General features: G+C 45.6%; 1 protein-coding gene across 1 annotated transcript in view; it reads left to right on the top strand.

The window, feature by feature from the left end:
* The first annotated feature begins 493 nt into the window (after window positions 1–493).
* TACC1 (transforming acidic coiled-coil containing protein 1) overlaps window positions 494–18416 on the top strand; it is a 140266-nt gene continuing 122343 nt past the window's right edge. The window contains exon 1 of the mRNA XM_075556654.1: window positions 494–805. The gene's annotated coding sequence lies outside the window, so the exon portion shown is untranslated. The remainder of the gene's footprint in view (window positions 806–18416) is intronic.

Raw genomic sequence — 18416 nt, 5'->3', positions numbered from 1 at the left:
CTACAGGTTTCCAAGACTGTCAACTTTTAGGGAAACGCACACACACACACTCTCTCTTTCTCTTTCCCCCTGCCCCAGCCCCCTCAGAGGAGCTGGTGGCAATGAACCTCTGGCCTAGTATCTAGCAGACCAGTGCCTAGCCTCCAGCGCTTTTTTCCTTTCAGGCTGGGTGAGTGGGTCGGGGGAACAGAACAGTAAGAGAGACGTGGGTGTGTATGTTTCTTGGAATCCAGAGATTACCGTTGGGGGACCCATAAAAAAATGTCTCTGGGGCAAAAATTGGCATAGCAAAGCTCTCTCTCTGTCTCTCTCATTGAACTTTGTAACAGGAAAACTTTCTCACAAGGAAAGAGTGTTCCTGAGCCAAGTTTAGGCGGAGAAAAAATTTTTCCAGCATGTCAAGAACGAAGCTGACGTTCCATCTGAAAAAAAAAAAAAAATCCTGGAGGAGCGCGTAAAGGGGGAAAGCCCCAGACTCCAGACAGAGCTTTAATCCCACACAGGGCCGACGTTAGCGCGCTCAGAAGGTCCATTCCTTTCCGAGGAGCGACTGCGGCGACGTCCCACGCAAACGCCCGGCCACAGTGGACATTTCCTGTTCTGCCTCTGGAAATTCAAGCCAAAAAAATTACAAAACATCCTTCGCAAACTCGAACCAAGCGCTTGGTTCGCAAGCCATCCCTACCCCCCACACATGATCTCAGTGCCTGCCCACCATCATCCCTGCGCAGCACAGCGAGACTGGCTTCCCGAGGAGCGGTGGAGCAGCTGCGGCACGTGGTGCTTCCAGTCCGTGCTGGGAGAGGTAGGAATTCTCACTGTCCTTTCACGTTTGATTCTGATGGAGAGCCAGCAGCAAAGGAGGCGTCGGCCCTCTGAGCTCTGCGCTCAGGGTGGGTCCTTGCTGATGGGTGTGTGGGTCAGGGGCCTAAGGGATTCTGGGATCAGGTCAGGCATTTCTTCTTCCCTCTCTTTCCTCGTTTGTCTCATTCTTGGATCTCTGGAAACACAACTTGCGTGGTTCTTAGTGTGGTGGTAAGTGTGGATGGCAGAATTCGGGAAAGCAGATAATATTGTGAATTCTCTTGAGTTTTCTTTTTCTTTTTGAAAACAATTTTATTGGCACATAACCCACCTATCATATAATTCGATTGGTCCTGAGATTTCGGTTTCTCTTTCTTTCTTTTGTTTGCCCCCACAGCCTTAACATGCTAAGAAGTATTCAGAAACTTATCAGCTCTGAGGAGATTCAGAGAGTAATGACCAAATAGGAGAGGCTTGGAAAAGGCATTTCACCAGGATGGACTAGGGTCCTGGCTCTTTCCTGGGAGCCTGGCCTGTGCTCTTCGGGTCTAGGATGTCTTCTTCTCTCCATCATGCCCGCCGTGATTGACTCCTTCAGGTGTAGGGACATGGTGTGGTAGAGATCCACTCACCCCTTTTGCTCGGGGCCCACAAGCACCAGTGCTGTCTGTGCATTTGCAGGCAGGTTGGCCAGAGCCTGAGTCCTGGCTGAGACTTGCTGTCTGTGTCCGAGCTAACTGGTCTACGCAGACGTCTGCATGTGGCCCTTCACTTCAGTAGGGACGTGCTCCCAGCCGTCTTGGCAGCCCTCCTGCTGACATTGGCCTGATTCAGAGAGCTCAGCATGGCTTCGGCACAAGGAATGCTCAAATACTTACGAACATTTTAAAGACCCTTTCTCTGACCTCGTATTGCTTTTGTCTATCCCACACATTTTGCTCCTTAGCCACATATATTGCCTGGCCCTGTGCTCTGGAAGGCGAAAGAAATGGGAGAACTAAACACTCCCAAAACTCCTGGTGACCTGCGAATTACTCCTCCGTAGACAACAGGTGATCCTTGTAGAGCACTTGTCCTTGTGCTGGACACTCCTTTCAGGGTGGTAGATATGAAGGTCCCCATCCCATTTTACAGAGGAAGAAATGGAGGCAGAAAAGCCGGCAAGTGATAGAAGAGGACTCAGTCTCAGGTTCACGCTGCCATCCTTCGGAAACCACTGGGTTTGACTCTTGGGTCCAGCGTTACCTAGCCACATAAAATGGATCAAGTTGCATTTCCTCAGACTCCATTTCCTCATCTGCAAAATGACCTAACGGCTCCACCTTATAGAAATGTCATGAATGATCGATTATTTTTCTAGAGTGTCTTACAGAGATGGGTAAACAGGGATGGAAGGCTCTTCCCAGTCCCGACAGCATGCACTGTAACCCCACAGGTGCCCCTTCCAACGGGGAAGCCTCAGGGTTCCCTAGGCAGCAAGACCTGGTTAGGATTTTTACTGTCCGTGAGAGAGCCTGGACTTTATTTACCAGTCAGTGCAAGCCAGGCCCCAGCAGCCCACTAGCCTCAAAGCTCCTTGGGGGCGGAGATCACATCTCATACATTTATTTCTCTTGGGAAATGTTTCTCAGGCTTTAAGCTAGGGGCCTGTGTGCTCTTCGGGACAGGAGCCCAAATGAGAACTTAGCAGGTGCTCTAGGAGTCCAACAGAGGATTAACTCTGTCCTCACCTGATTCCCATGTTGCACTTCCAACTTGAAAGAAACTTTGGAAGAAGACTGAAACAAATGTACTGAGTTGCTGCTTGAAACGACCCTTCTGCCCCTGGGTCAATTCTGACTCACAGTGACTGAGTGGGGCTGCTCCTTAGGGTTTTTGAGGCTGGACCTGGCTACGGTGGGCTGGAAATGACCACACATTTCAGAGTAGGTTTACAGAGAAATGTCAAACTTATCCCTAGATTTACTAGAGCAATAACATAAACTCGAAGTCCCCTTACTCCAACCAGACAACCCTGAGTTAGACTCTCGCAGCAGCACTAATACACTGTGTGTTTGGGGGTGCGTGTTCTCTAAATCATGCTCTCATTGATAACCTGGGGATAATGATAATACTTACTTGACAGGTGAACATGAGGAGAAGGCACATAAGATATGGCATATGAAGCACTTATCACAATGCCTGGCTCATAATAAGTGTTGTTTAAATGTGAGACATCAAAGGATTTCTTGTCTACTTTTACCTCCATTAAAACTTGGCAAATAAATGCTCACCAGTTTCAAGATCATTGAAAATGCCTATAGAGTCTGCGCTCAAAATTTTGTTCTTTAAAAAAGCTACACGATCCTTTTGTTTAATCTTTTTTTATTGGAGGCTCGTACAACTATGATCACAATCCATACATCCATCCATTGTGTCAAGCCCATTTGTAAATTTGTTGCCATCGTCATTCTCGAAACATTTGCTTTCTACTTGAGCCCTTGATATAAGTTCCTCATTTTCCCTCCCTCCCATTCCTCCTTCCCTCATGAACCCTTGATAATTTATAAATTAGTATTATTTTGTCCTGTCTTACACTGTCCGACGTCTCCCCTCACCCACTTTTCTGTTGTCCGTCCCCCAAGGAGGAGGTTATATGTAGATCCTTGTAATCGGTTCCCCTTTCTACCCTACCTTTCCTCCACCCTCCCCGTATTGCCACTCTCACCACTAGTCCTGAGGGGATCATCTGTCCTGGATTCCCTGTGTTTCCAGTTCCTATCTGTAGCAGTGTACATCCTCTGGTTTAGCCAGCTTTGTAAGGTAGAATTAAGATCATGATAGTGGGGAATGGTGGGGTAGGAAGCATTTAGGAACTAGAAGAAGTTTGTATGCTTCATCATTGCTGCACTGCACTCTGACTGGCTCAACTACTCCCCAAGACCCTTCTGAGAAGGATGTCCAGTTGCCTACAGATGGGCTTTGGGTCCCCAATTTGCACTTCCCCTCATTCACAATGATATGATTTTTTGTTCTTTGATGCCTGATAATTGATCCCTTTGGCACCTCGTGATCACACAGGCTGGTGTACTTCTTCCATTTGGGCTTTGTTGTTTCTCAGCTAGATGGCCGCTTGTTTACCTTCAAGCCTTTAAGTCCCCAGATGCTAGATCTTTTGATAGCTGGGCACCATCAGCTTTCTTCACCATATTTGCTTGTTCACCCACTTTGTCTTCAGTGATCCTGTTGGGAAGGTAAACAGCATGGAAAGCCAGTTTAATAGAACAAAGTGTTCTTACATTGAGGGAGTACTTGAGTGGAGACCCAAGGTCCATCTGCTACCTTCATACTAAACCTATAAATATATGCACATAGATTTAATTTCCCCGTCATCATATATAAATATATTTACATATGTACATGCCTATATTTAGACCTCTATAAATACCCTTTGCCTCCTAGTTCTTTCCTCTATTTCCTTTTACTTTCTTCCTGTCCCTCTATCATGCTCAGCCTTCATTTGGGATTACCCTTGATCAATCCCCACCAGGCCCTTGCCACTGATTTTGGATCACTTGTTGTTCCCTTGTCCCTGGGTTGGTTAACACCACTTCCCTTTCCTCACCTCCCTCTCTCCCATGACCCCTTGAACCATCAGTCCTGTTGTTTTCTCCTCCAGATTGTTTATCCAGCCTATCTTATCTAGATAGACCTGCAGAGATAATAGTATGGACAAAAAAACAATACAGAGAAAAACAAATCGACAAAAGAAAACAAAACTTTGGTGGCTGCTGTTCTTCTGCATACTGGGTCAGCAAGACTCTTTTGTAGGGCTCGGTTTCTTCTAACGTATTCTTTGAGTTTTTCCTTCTCTGGGAAAACTCTCACTTCTCCATCTATCTTGACAGATAATTTGGCAGGGTAGAGTATTCTTGGGTTTGCGTTATTTCTTTCAATTTTTGGAATATGTTACTCCACTCTTTCCTCTTCTTCATGGTGTCCGCTGATAGGTCTGAACATATTCTTATTTGGGAAACTTTATATGTGATTGCTTGTTTTTCTCTAACTTCTCTCATGATTTTCTCCTTTTCCTCAAAGTTGGATAGTTTAACTATTATGTGCCTTTGTGACTTCTTCTTGGGATTCAGTCTAGCTGGTATTCTTTCAGCCTCCTGAATGGTTGTCTGGTTTTCATTCATTAAGCTAGGGAAGTTTTCCTCCAAGAATTCTCTCACAATTGCTGCAGATGACTTCTTTGTTGTGTGTATCTCTGGTAATCCAATTATTCTGATGTTATTCCTCTTCATAGCATCAGACATAGTTCTTAGGTTTTCTTCAGCTTCTCTGATGATCTTATTAAATTTTTGTTCACGTTTTTAAAAGTCTGCTTGGCTGTCCTCTAGGTCACTGGTGCGGTTCTCTGCCTCCTCCATTCGATTGGTGAAGTATGTGTGATTGCTACTGGTTTTTATTATCTCATCCCTAAGCTCTTATAGTTTCCTTTGGTGTATGGACTTGATCTCATCTATCATTTCATCCTTTTTCTGTATTGTTTCCCCCATATCCTGTATGACTCCAAGCAACATTCTGAAAATTTCTTTCTGTGGCAGCTCAATGTCTGCTTCTTCTATGCATGTTGTTATGTTAGGGACATCTTCTACTATTGCCTTTTGTTTCTCCTGTTTTTTCATTGAAGTCATTGGGGCTGATTGCTTTTGTGTTGCATTGTTTTAGAAGAGCCAGGTGCCATTTTCCAGGGAGTCGAAGAGCACTGGCTCTTTCTAGGTGACTTGTAGGAATGCTTCTTCGAGCTGCCTGCAGCTAATTTCACTATGGGATTAGCCTACCATTTTATCCTCCTGTGGCTTCACTCTTTCCCCAGTCAACCAGTATTCTGTTATTTGGAGGGTCAGTTGGATGGTCCTCTCAGGGGATGCTGGTTAGATTGTTGTGGACCCACAAGGATGATGCTATACTGGATGATCTCACAAGAAGTCATGCTGGTGTGGCCCATGGAGGCTTGGTGCCCCGCAGAGGGCATGCAGGGGTGTCTGCTGCAACAGGAGTGCCACAAATGCTTGTGGATTGCCCACTTTGATGTAGAGCACCTTGAATGGTGAGCGGGATTGCCCTGGTCAGGTAGTTCGCTGCAGAGGTTCCTACAGCAGCGTGGAATGTTGGCGAGTGTTGACTGAGCTGCCTTGGACTCTGTGAGGCACTACATCAGGCAGGAGGAAGTACCCTCGGTCATGTGGGACCACAGAGGACGGATAGGAGCTCCCCCAGCCACACAGGCAAGATTTTCCCCCAAAGAAGTTGGGCGAGCGGCTATCAAAAGAGATAGTGTCTGGGGTCTTAAAGGCTTAAATGTGAACAAGCGGCCATCTAGCTCAGAAGCAAAAAAGCCCACATGGAAGGAGCACACCGGCCAGTGCGATCACGAGGTGCCAAAGGGACCAGGTATAAGGCATCATGCAAAAAAAAAAAAAGATATATGTGTGCATGTGTATGTATGTGTATATATATGTGTGTGTGTGTATATATATATATGCCATATTGAATGAAGGGGGAAGTGCAGAGTGGAGACCCAAGGCCCAAGTGTCGGCCACTGGAGATTCCCTCATAGAGGGGTTTAGGAGAGGAGCTGGGTTAATTAGGGTGCGAGGTAGTACCGATGAAGAACACAGCTTTCCCCCAGATCCTGGATGCTTCCTCCCCACAACTACCATGATCTGAATTCTACCTTGCAGGGCTGGATAGGGCAGAGGTTGTACACTGGTACATATGAGGGCTGGAGGCACAGGGGATCCAGGGTGGATGATACCTTCAGGATCAAGGGTGTGAGGGGCGATGCTGGGAGAGAGTAGGGTGAGTGGGTTGGAAAGGGGGAACTGATTACAAGTATCCACATGTGACCTCCTCCCTTGGAGAGGGACGGCAGAGAAGGGGTGGAAGGGAGACTCCGGATAGGGCAAGATATGACAAAATAACGATGTATAAATTACCAAGGGCACATGAGGGAGGGGGGAGTGTGGAGGGAGGGCTAAAAAAAAGAGGACCTGATGCAAAGGGCTTAAGTGGAGAGCAAATGCTTTGAGAATGATTGGGGCAGGAAATGTATGGATGTGCTTTATACAATTGATGTATGTATATGTATGGATTGTGATAAGAGTTGTATGAGTCCCTAATAAAATGTAAAAAAAGAAAATGATTAGGGCAAAGAATGTACAGATGTGCTTTATACAATTGATGTATGTATGTGTATGGACTGTGATAAGAGTTGTATGAGCCCCTAATAAATTGTTTAAAAAAAAAAAAAGAAGAAGTTGGGCGAGATTTCTCAATCAAGTGTCAAGCACTGCAGAGTCTGGGTGGGAGGGATTTCCCATAAAGAAGTGGGGAAAGATATCCCCTAGCAGAGGGTGGGTGGGCTTTTCCCAACCTTGGGTTATGCTCCAAAGGATGGAGTGCCTCCAGCTGGGTGGAGGGCAGGTGAAAATGATTTAGGTTAAGGGGAGTGGTCTGGAGGTCTGCAGTGGTGTGAGAGAAAAGGGAAGAGAAAAAGGAAAAAAAAGAAGAGGAAAAAATACTAAGTCAGCTGAGACTTGGGAGGGGGGGGCGAATAGAGATAAGTCAGGGATACAAAAGTAACAATATAGCTGAGCCCCAATCCCTGACCATGGGTCTGGAGGGGTTTAATCCCTGCCCCGGGGTGACAGCAAGCTGTGGCTATGTTGAGATAAAGCCCCTGTGCTGGCCCCAAATCATCCTTGACCCAGCCGAGACAGTGGCAGGGCTAAGGTCAAACCCTAGCCAGCCTCCACTGTGGTAAGCCAAAAGCCCCCAGCTCCTCAAAACCTAGTGAATCTGTGCCTGATTATCTTTATGATGTTCCTCCTGCCACCCAGGCAGTGTGGAGTTTCCCTCTTAGTAACTCTCCTGTGCTGATTTCTGTGGAGTCCCTCTGGTATGTTTGACTCAGTCACCATCTTCCTGGAAGTCCGCTATATGATTCTTTTATAAGTCATGACTCTGTTTTTGTTTTTTTATCAGCTATTTTTAGCTCTTACATTTCAGATTTCAGTTTAAATCCTGAAGCTGTCATTCCAAAAATTATAAGTGGTATAGTCAATGATACTTACTCATTGAGAAAACAAACCAAAAAAGCAAGCAGAATTTACTTGACTTTTAATGGACAATAGGTTAGGGGTGGCCCTCCCATCTGCCTCCTGCTTAATGATTATCTGCCACCGTAGGGACTCCACTTGAGGCTGCTAGCCAGTTGGGCTCAGATGGTAAACGCTTACAGCTCAGACAGCCTGCCCTCACGTGCTGCGACTTACAAGGGGCAGGGCCCCAGAGAGCTTATATTGCAACCTGATCCCTCTCTGAATGTGTTCTTCTCAAATCTGTTTACAGTTGTGGTCTATGTGATCAATAATAATAATAGCCTCTTATTGATCTGTCTTAATGCCAGCAGCCTACTTACTGAGACAGCCAGTTTGCCCAACACGTTACAGAGCTTAGTTGACGTAATCCTCACAATAGCCCTAGAAGGCAGCTGTTGTCCTGGCCCCACTGCTGCTGATGGGGAGCTAAGGTTATAGATGTTAAATGACTCACCGAAGGGCACCCAGTCTTTCCGTAGGGTAGATGGGTTTGAAGTCCCATCTCTCTGAGTCTGAACTAGAGGCCCTGCTATATTTTCCCAGTCCTATTTGGCAGAGGGAAACAGATGTTGTGAGAGTGGTTTTTGCATGTTTTGGCAAACAGTGCCCCCTGAGAATTGTCTGGGAGGGACAGAATCACAGGGCCAGGACAGAATGTTCCATGGAAGGAAATGCTCTGCTGTAGAAAAGTGAAATCAAGATTCTTGTCCAAGCTGCCTCCCTGATAAACTGTGAACTAGGGCTTTGCTCTTCTGGGGCCCCACCTCTTCCCAGAGAGGGGATACAGCAGTTCCGCGGGACACAGGCACGTTCTGTGGTCAGACTCTCACTGCCATCAAGTCAATTCCAACTCATAGTGACCCCATATAGGGTTTCCAAGGCTGTGAATCCTTTTGGAAGCCAGTAGCCTCACCTTTCTCCCTTGTAGTGGCTTAGTGGATTCAAACTGCTGACCTTGAAGTTAGCAGCCCAATGCCTAACCCACTACTCCACCAAGTTTGGCTGTTCAAATTCACAAGGTGAGGCTTTCTACTCCCGTAAAGTTTACAGCCTCTATAGAGTCACCATGAGTTGGAAGCGACTTGATGCCGATGAGGGGCCAGACTGCTGGGGTTCAAATCCTAGCTTTGCCACACATGAGGTCATCTTAGGCAGATCACATAACCCCTCTTTGACTTACTGTCATCAAGTGGGTTCTGATTCGTTGCCTTGATGGCAGTGAGTAAGGCAAATTCTTTATGGAGGACTAATGGTGACAGTACCTGCGTCACAAAATTATCAAGCGTATCAAATAACTTATTCATCTGTAGATATCTGGACATCCCCTCAAAGAGGGGTCACAAGGAAGAGATGAGCCAGTCAGGGTGCAGTATAGCACCGATGAAACACACAACTTTCCTCTAGTTCTTTGGTCCTTCTTTCTCCCTACTGTCATACTCAATTCTACCTTACAAATCAGATTAGTCCAGAACATGCACACTGCTACAGGTAAGAGCCTGAAACACAGGGAATCCAGGATAGATTAACTCCTCAGGGCCAACAAGGAAAGTGGAGATACCTGGAGGATTAGGGGGGGAGGGTTAGGGGAGAAAGGGGAAATTGATCAGAAGGATCCACCTATAACCCCTTCCCAGGGGGACAAATAACGGAAAAGTGGGTGAGGGGTGACGGAGGATGATGTTAAGATATGAAAATAATAATCTATAACTTATCAAGGGTTCGTGAGGGAGGGTAGGCAGGAAGGGGAGGGAGGGGGAAGAAATGGGGAGCTGATATCAGGGGCTCAAGTTGAAGAGAATGCTTTGAAAATGATGATGGCGGCATATGTGCAAATGTGCTTGACACGCTGGATGGATGTATGAATGATGATAAGAGATGTAAGAGCCCCCAATAAAAGTAAGGGAAAAAGCAAAAGCAAAATGAAGGAGCTGCTGTCAGCCATCCAAACTGATGAGTTTGAAAAATGGTTCCAATCCAGGACAGATAAACCCCTCAGGACCAATACTGAGAGTAGTGATACCAGTAGGGGAAGAGGAAGGTGGGGGAGAAAGGGGGAACTGATCACAGGATCTACATATAATCACCTCCCTGGGGGACAGAACAGAAAAGTGGGTGAAGGGAGACATCCAGCAGTATAAGACATGACAAAATAATAAGAATTTTTAAATTATCAAGGGTTCATGAGGGGAGGCGGGGAGGGAGGGGAATAAATGAGCTGATACCAAGGGCTCAAGTAGAAAGCAAATGTCTTGAGAATGATGATAGCAACAAATGTACACACGCGCTTAACACAATGGATGGATGGATGGATTGTGATAAGAGTTGCATGAGCCCCCAATAAAATGATTTAAGAAAAAAGAAAAATGTTTCCAAGAATGAAACTGTATATTTGACAAATGTATAAGTGTAATGGAGAGTACTTTGAAGGTGATAAGATTGTTTTGTAAAAAAAAAAAATTAAATACATAGCTTTGGGAGGGATTACTTTTTGTTGTTGTTATTGTTGGGTTTTTTTGGTACCCCCTTTAATTATCAGTCATACTATCAGAAGGAAAAAAATACTCAAAAATTAAAATAAAATTGTCAAACTACAAAAAGAAATATTTAATAAAAAATAACTTAATCCACACATTACATTTAGAACTGTGCCTGATAGTTAGCCCTCAATAAATGTTCTTGTGTGTAAAGGCAGTTGTTGCATTAACCAAGAACAGGTGGTTTGGTAGCAGTTTGAAAGTAATTCATGGGCTTAAGGCTATAAAATGGAAACCAACAAATGTCATGCAATTTCAGCTTGAGTTGGGAAGGGTGGGTTGTACTTGGAATCTGGCCAGGTGGCATCTAGGGTCTCTGAGAGACTGCATAATACCAACAAGAAAGAACTTGGATGTTCTCCCAGGGTTTAAAGAGTTAGGATTGTAAATACTGGCCTTTATGTTTGACCATGCCAAACAGGATCCTTTGATTAAATGGAATAACTGTAATGTATTTACCTTTGTAGCTATGAAAAACAGTCCCACCTCTAACCTATTGTCCATTAACAGCCAAGTAAGTTTTGCTTGCTCTTTTGTTTATTTTCTCGATGAGTAAGTATCATTGACCAACCCACTTATAATTTTTGGTAGGATAGTTTTAGGATTTTAAGCTGAAATATGAAATTTAAGAGCTAAAAATAACCGATGAAAAAATCATGACTTACAAAAAACCGTGTGTTTCTTTCAAAGAACAGATTTTTTGAGCACAGACCAGCGGCATTTTCAATGATGTTGAAACTGGTGAGCGTTCATTTGCCAACTTTTAGTGGAGGTAAAAGTAGACAGGAAGCCCATTGATGTCTGGCATTTAGGCAACATTTATTATGAGCCAGGCATTGTGGGAAGTGCTTCCTGTGCCTTATCTCACGTGCCTTCTCCTCATGCTCCCTTGTCAAGTAAATATTATCTTATCCCCAGGTTATCAATGAGAGCATGGTTTAGAGAACACGCACCCCAACACACAGTGTAGTAGTGCTGCAGCGAGAGTCTAACTCAGGTTGGAGTAAGAGGTACTTTGAGATTACATGACTGCTTTAATAAGTCTATTGGTCTCAGACTTAAGCCATTTCTACTAGAAGAGTACTACATGTGGAAGCAGAATTCCCAAATGGTGCAGATGGTTAATGTGCTGGGCTAATTAAAAGGTTGGAGGTTTGAGGATACTGAAAAACCAAAAAACCAAACTCAATGCCAGCAAGTGGATTCTGAATCACAATCACCCTAGAAGACAGGGTAGAACTGCCCTGTAGGTTGCAAAGACGGTATCTCTTTAGGAGAGTAGAAACCCTGTCTTTCCCTTGAGGAGCTGCCAGTGGTTTCAAACTGCTGACCTTGCAATTAGCAGCTTAACTTGGAACTATTATGTCACCAGGGCTCCTTGAGCCTACCCAAAGAAGATTCCAAGGAAAGGCCCGGTGATCTTTCCCCCCAAATCAGCCCACCTGTGGAGCACAGTTGTACTCTTGACCATGAGTTGGAGTCAGCTTGGTGGTTTGCTTACTGGGTCCATGCCAGTGGATGGGAGGAGCAGTGACTCTCACAATACGAGCGTAGCACTCGGTCGGAGTGGACCACTCAGGCATTTGGGAGAGCAGGGTTCAGAAGATGCAAAGGGCAGCTGACTGGAAACGCAAAGTATAATTGCATCTAGACAAGAAAACCATGCCAGGCCTGGGGCAATTGTGAACCAAGTTGTCTTCTTCAGTTGTCCCTCTACACTCCCAGAGCATCTCGCTCACCCTCGCCTCTGAACCTCCATCCACCCGGCTGCATCTTACCTCCATCTCCAGAGAATCCCTCCCTCCGGTTCTGCAGGGAACAAATCCGGGTAGAGCCGTGGTCAAATACCTGACTGCTAACCAATAGTTACAGCTTAGAAACCCAATGGGGTCGTTCTACTGTGTCCGGTAGGGTCACGGTGAGTCAGACTCTGATATTTGACAGCAGTGGGCTCTGTTTGTTTTCTGCAGCATCGCATCCCTCTCTGCCATCGTCCCAGCTGTGGCCTCTCACCTTGTCCTGCTCTGCACCTACCCGATCCCTTCAGTATCCCAAATCTAAAAATTACCCTTCCCACAGTGCTTGTCTTCTAGAAAACTGCTGGAACGCAGTGGATAAAGGAATTCATATACAAGTGCAACTCCCCCGGGAGCCCCTCAGACTGCTTTGTGGCTGTGAAAAGAATGCGCTGTGGGGGTGGGAAGAGTCCCCAGGCACCCATGGCGGCAAGGCGATCTTCAGTCTGAGGGTGCGGCTGCCAGCCTGCAGCGCATGCCTTGTAGAGAGTCGCTTACCTATGTCTACAGCAGCAGCTCCACCGGGGCAGCTCCAGGCAGAGACATGAAGTGTGTGAAGTTAGTCCTCGATGCTCAGAGCCTTCTCTTTGTCTCTTTTCTGGTGGCCCCTCTTCTCCCACCTTCTCAACCTCTCACATTCAGATCCCCTTCCTCGTCTCTCTGAAATAAATGTTACCTTGAGGCCCTCGATTCCTTGAACAGCTGGAAAGCACGTACCTCCCAAGTGAGGATGTGTTTATAACAAGTTAAGCTGAAACCAAGATAACAGTGGGTTTAGAATCCAACAAACAGGTTGGGGAGACTTTCTAGGCTTTGGAATAATAGGTCCTCCTTAGCCGACAAATCCCCTACTATACCTTTGTGAGCAATTGGGGCCCAGCAGCAGATATGATGGGTCCTACTTAAATGACTGGGCTGGCAAGGAGGGGAGGAATGAGACCTGCTCCTTTATCTTGGACCACCCGGGGTATACAATGGGCTTTGAAAGGTGTCTGGGGAAGGGAACATTTTGTTCCATCTTTCCATGGATGTTGTGGGGATTGGAAAGGAGAAGGTTCCGGCAGTGTGAGGGGACTGTTTTCGTTCGCTTCATCTCCAGATGTTGAAAAGACGTTCCAAAGAGACTGAAATCATTGACAAAAGGCAGACACAATACTGAGAAAGAATAAAATGCTCTAAGGCAGCAAGGAGGTGGGGGCTGGGCTTGGTATGTTCACTGTTCCATGTGGGACTCTCTGGACCCTTGGAACTTTCCATCCTTTGACTTTCTGGCTAATCATTACCATCTGCTGTTTGCTGGCAGCGACCCTTTGCTGGGCCTGCCGGGCCTGCCAGGCGAGTTGCTGGGCCAGCCCACGGGCTGCACCAGCTGCAACCGGCTGCTGAGGCCCCTTGAGTGTTCTTCAGAACAAGAGGCGTGCCCACTGACTCCTGACCCAGGTTCGGTGAGTGGCTTGCCTCTCTGTCTATCTCTTACTTTCCTCTCCCGATTGGCTCTCGAGCTTCCAGTCGGTCTGGGCTGCTCGTCTCTCTTTCCAGGGGGCCTGTGATATATCTGCCCCTCAGCACATGTGAGTGAGCACAGCCTGTCCTTTTGCTCAGTGCCACTCAATGACCAGCATGCACTGCACCTCCTCCTACAGACGCAGAGACACGTCATGGAAAAGACAGGCCTGAGTGTGCGTTAGTAAATAAACAGCTGTCGGGCCTCTAAGCACAGCACTGCTTGGTAAGGCATGTAAAGTGTGCTTCTGAACTCACAGAACATCAGAGCAGAAAGGGATCTGAAAAACAAAACCCCAAACTCAAACCTCTGCTATCGAGTTATGCTCCGCATGATTTTTGAGGCTAGATGATCTGTCAGAAGCAGCTCATCAGACCTTGTTTCCAAGGGACCTCTGAGTGGGAGTGAGCACTGAACTTTTGAAAAGACTCGGAGAGTCTGGGCAGTAAACTCTTCATTAGAAACCCTTCCCACCATTTCATTTAGAAAGAGAGGAAACGCATCTGAAAGGAAAGAAACCAACTCACTGCCATGAGTAGATTCCGACTCACAGCAACCCTGTAGGACAGAGTACAACAACCCTGTGAGTTTCTGCTGGGTTTGATGATCCACTGCAAAGAGGCACCCAGAGCTCACAGACAATGCTCACGGGTATGGAGGTGAGGAGGGAAGTCAAGCAGATAAATATTCAGGATAAGAAATGCTCAGGATACAGTTCTTCCAGTCAGGAGTTCCTCTTTTCAGCCATGACCACGGCATGCCTTTCTCTGGCCCTTGGCCGTATGTCCCCTTGGACTCTGCTCTGCTCAGGCAATATTAGAAAACTCTTTTAGTGGTACCGAATGTCCAAGGGCACTTCACTTCAGCCTGAGGGTGCTCTAGCTCCACAGGTCAGTAAATGGAATCGCCACCCCGCCACCCCAATTAAGTGTTTGGAGGCAGGCTAGAAGCCACTCAGCGCTATATGCTACTTCTCTGTCTTGCGCTCTGACTTTTGGTTCCCCTGTTACAACCCGTCTGCTTCTCCTCTCGTATCCCTGTTCTCTGTCTCCTGGAGCAAGGAGGTTGGTGTACAGGGAGGGATCTCACAGTCCAAAGGACATGTTTCATTCAGAAGGCTCACTGTACCACAGGATTTCACTCCGGCTGGAGTAAATCTTCCCCTCAAATAGGCCCTGTTGGTGGGAGAATACATCAGAGAAGTTGTGTTAGCCTGATTTGTCTAGAGACACAAAACCCGTGACATACACACACAGGTACATGGAATTTCATATCAAGAAAGTGGCTCCCACAATTGTAGAAGTAGGTGAGTCCAGCCATCCAATTCGAGTCCATGGGTCAGATGGTAAGCTATAGGCTTCTCCTGACTTGCTTCTAGCAATGATAAACGAGGGAGCAGGAAGACCACAGGTTGGTAGAACCAGAGGTGGATGAATGCAGGGTCAGCAATTCCGGCTCATGGCTTTTCATGACCCACATCGCTACTGGGGCTGGCAAACCAGGAAATAGGAAGATGAACGAGACAACAGGTCAGGCTCGTGGCTAGAGTCAAATGAGCCTCAGGTCAGCTGGCCACTGACAGCACAGGGTCAGCAGGCAGTGCAGTGCGTCTATGAGCCAGATATAGGTTCTGAATCAGCAAGGAGAGCGTTAGCTAGCTTCCACCCTGCTTCCAATGACGTAAGAGTAGCCCACACCTTCCATGACACTTCCTTTCAATTGCATCAGGATTGTGACCTAAGGAAAGGGTAGCACTCCACTCTGATCTTCCTACAGCTGCTTGGCTGCTCACAGCAGAGCCCTTCGTGGAGTTGGTTACATGATGTTAGATCACATCATGGGGAGACCCCAGCTGCCACACTCCTGAGAATCCTGGCCCAGCCAAGTGGACACAACCCGAACTGTCACAGAAGCTCATGATCAGTCACTGGGTCCAAGTCTACATCTAGTACCATTTTCAGGAGTAATGCTGACTTTCTGGGGCTAATACAGTAGGGCCTGATTTATCTCATAGAGCGCTCACAGAGGGGTTAAGGCTAACTATATTTAAAGTGCTTATTACAGGGCACGGCATAAAATGAAGCACACATCAAATTAATAGTTTATTTCAATGTTGTTGGTATTGTTTCATCATCATGATGTAAAGGTAACGTGTCAAAGTGAGCTGTCTGAAAAGAATCTAGAAAGTTCTAGCCTGAAGAGAATAAAAGCTGGAGAGACGTGGGGAGCAGAAAACTCTCATCTATTTGAAGGACTATCATACAGAAAGGAAGTAGACCAATTATATATTTGTTCATTGAGCTAATGGTTCTTAATTAAGTACCCCTAAATTTCCAGACACCTTTCTGAGCATTTCAGAAGGTAGCTATGGACACAATGGGTACGACCTTAAGGGGAAGGGCTGATTATTGCAAAGCAATATATAAAACTAAAATATCTTCAGAAGGAACTAAGACAAGGTTAGGTGATAGCAAATGAGTAATGGGTAGTGATTGGGAGATGCTTTTTCAGACTGGAGAGTCAAGGAGACTGTCCCTTAAAGAGGTAGTAGTGGTGTTGAGTCCTGAATGACAAGAAAGAGCAACCAATGAAAATCTGGATTAGGACCACAGGATGGACACTGGTACAGATAGGAACTGGAAACACAGGGTGGATGATCCCTTCAGGACCAGCGTTGAGAGTAGCGATACCAGGAGGGTGGAGGGAGGGTAGGGCAGAAAGGGGGAACCGATTATAAGGATCTACATATAACCTCCTCCCTGGGGGATGAACAACAGAAAGTGGGTGAAGGGAGACGTCAGACAGTGTAAAATATGACAAAATAATATTAATTTATAAATTATCAAGGGTTCATTAGGGAGGGGGAGCGGGGAGGGAGGGGAAAATGAGGAGCTAATACCTAGGGTTCAAGTAGAAAGCAAATGTTTTGAGAATGATGATGGCAACAAATGTACAAATATGCTTGAGACAATGGATGCATGCATGGATTGTGATGAGTTTTATGATCCCCCAGTGATTAAACAGTGATTTAAATAAAAGAAGAAAATCTGGATTAGGAGAGACAGGCCCTGCCTGGTTGAAAGTAGAATACTTGCCTAAGCGCTTTGGATTTCTATTCCGTGAGAAATTTCCTTCTCTCCCTCATTTATGTACTTCATTTTTATACATGTGCACTCGTGGATATTTATTTTACACTCGGCTCATAACCCTGCACAAATTTATTTGATTGCTCAAATTGTTCTAGCTTGGGCCCTTGGGAGCTCTTTTAGTGAATGCTTGTGTCCCTTTGTTATTTCACTGTGGGTTTTGCAGTACTTTGTTACTTTTTGACATTACATAAATGTATATGACTTCTTGCCCATTCTATAGCCAACTATTTCTCCAAGTAGCACTGTTTCCTTTTATTGAAGAATGATATTGAAATCCAACGTCTGTGAGGAAGTTAGTTTATTGTGCCAACCTGGCTGATAAACACATGTGGGGTTAATTGAAGGGCAGAGGGATAAATGGCTGAGTGAGCCTCGCCTTTCTAGTTCTCGGGTCTCTTGCTTTCTGATGGTCGGACCAGGATGCAGCTGCCTTAGCCAGTTCCCTGCTTCAGCAGGCAAGGCTCACTTCCTGCAAGACATCCCTGAGGAGAAGCCACATCATCCTACCCCGATGTAGCCCTGGGTGCTGGAGCAGCTGTGTGGAGACCCCAGCCAGCGCTGAGATGCTTACACATTCACTGATTCAGCTTTCCTCCTGCAATCGGTGTCAGTTTGTCTGTTTTGTGAGATGGAGGAGGACTTTGTAGATTGGTGTTGGACATATGGGTTAATGTTGGGCTTGTGGGCTTGGGCAACACTGGGTTGGGATGTTTTCTTGATGCACACTTAACCTTTATATAAAACTCTCTCTTATACATGAGCTTCTGTGGATTTGTTTCTCTAAAGTACCCCGACTAACACAGTCTGGAAGTTAGGGGAGCTCATAGCTACTGATGGGTCTTTGCTTCTAGGCCTTCTAAGCTAACAGAGCTAAAAGATAAGAAGTATGTCCTAACCAGTGCCAGTATACGCATATCAATATAAGTACATGCAAGGGGGCTTCAAGAGGTTTGTGAGAAAATTCTATGATTTTTCAATTTCATTTTTTTCTGCAAATCTTTTGAAACCCCTCATATTTTTATTAATAACCATTATATCTATAAGTTCACCATGAGTCAGAACTGACTCGATGGCAGTGAGGTGGGTTTTTTTTTTAATTGAATATCTACAACTCAACTCGAGTTCATGCTCATGTCTTCAGTTCTAATTCATTACCACACAAATCATTCTATATCTCTCCTGCTTATCTGTAACTTCCTATTCCAACAATGAGAAAGATGGCTTCCACCATCCATTATCCATGTACTTAATTGTTTAATTTCAATGTATATGGATATTGGTATTAGAATTAAAAGTATCCTTGTGGGATGCAATTTTTTAATTCAAAGATCAGTTTTTTAAGTGAGGGCTCTTACAGCTCTTATAACAATTCATACATCAATTGTATCAATCATATTTTTACATATGTTGCCATCATTATTTTCTATTTGAGCCCTTGGTATCAGCTTCTCTTTTTTTCTCCCTTCCCTCCTCTTACCTTT

The sequence above is a fragment of the Tenrec ecaudatus genome, chromosome 8 (assembly GCF_050624435.1).
Source record: "Tenrec ecaudatus isolate mTenEca1 chromosome 8, mTenEca1.hap1, whole genome shotgun sequence".
Classification (NCBI taxonomy): domain Eukaryota; kingdom Metazoa; phylum Chordata; class Mammalia; order Afrosoricida; family Tenrecidae; genus Tenrec; species Tenrec ecaudatus.
The sequence above is the reverse complement of the archived record's forward strand: the minus strand, read 5'-3'. Positions and strand labels throughout refer to the sequence as shown.